We start from the raw sequence: 804 nt of genomic DNA, 5'->3' as shown, positions 1-804 counted from the left end.
TATGTTATAATATCGTTTTGGTCTTGTACCAAGTTATTCAAAGCTGCGTCAAGTAATGTAAAGTGTTCGTCTAAATATTGTTGTGAAACAAGTCGTGTTTGTAAGTCGCTTACTTGTGTCAATCGGTCCCATATTGTTTTTTCATTCTTTTGTATGGTTTTCTCTAATTCTTCTAAATGTCCTATTGTTGCATTTAGTATTTTTAATTGATTTGTTGTTACATGCTTTAATGTTTCTTGTTTGTTTTCTAATAGTTGAAGTTGTTCGTTTATGATTTTTTCATCGTTTGCGTCCATTGTACCGAAAAGAGATTTGGCTATCATACCTATTCCGTCTATTAAGCCGCGTCGGCGATTTGATATTAGTGAGTGTATTTCGTAAATTTGGTTCAGTATTAGTCGTGTTCGGTTCAGTCGTGTTTTTACTATATCGTACAAATTATTATAGGTTTTTGCAGTATTTGATGTTAATCCTTGTACATCACAAATTTTTTTCGTATTTTCGAGATATTCTTCTAACTGGTCCCGTCGCAAGTCTAATGTTTTTAAATTTACTTTTATAACTATTTTCCAAGTATATGTGATTTGGTATAACTAACCTTGTTTGTCGAAATATATGCCCGGTGTATGTGTAAACTTTTGGATTTCGTACGGCGCTTTTTCTTGTGTATCATTCGCCATGAACCCGATGCTCTTTATCAGGATGAGCGTTCTGTAATTAGATCGTGGGTGTTGCTTTTAGCAATCTGATGCTTTGCTTTACGTAGCAGAAATGTTTTCTTTTGAATGCGTATATTTTTAGTTT

This window comes from Odontomachus brunneus, unplaced genomic scaffold (assembly GCF_010583005.1).
Source record: "Odontomachus brunneus isolate Ranch 3 - 2012 unplaced genomic scaffold, Obru_v1 Obru_scaffold_070, whole genome shotgun sequence".
NCBI classification, from domain to species: Eukaryota; Metazoa; Arthropoda; class Insecta; order Hymenoptera; family Formicidae; genus Odontomachus; species Odontomachus brunneus.
This window is presented reverse-complemented; position numbering follows the sequence as displayed.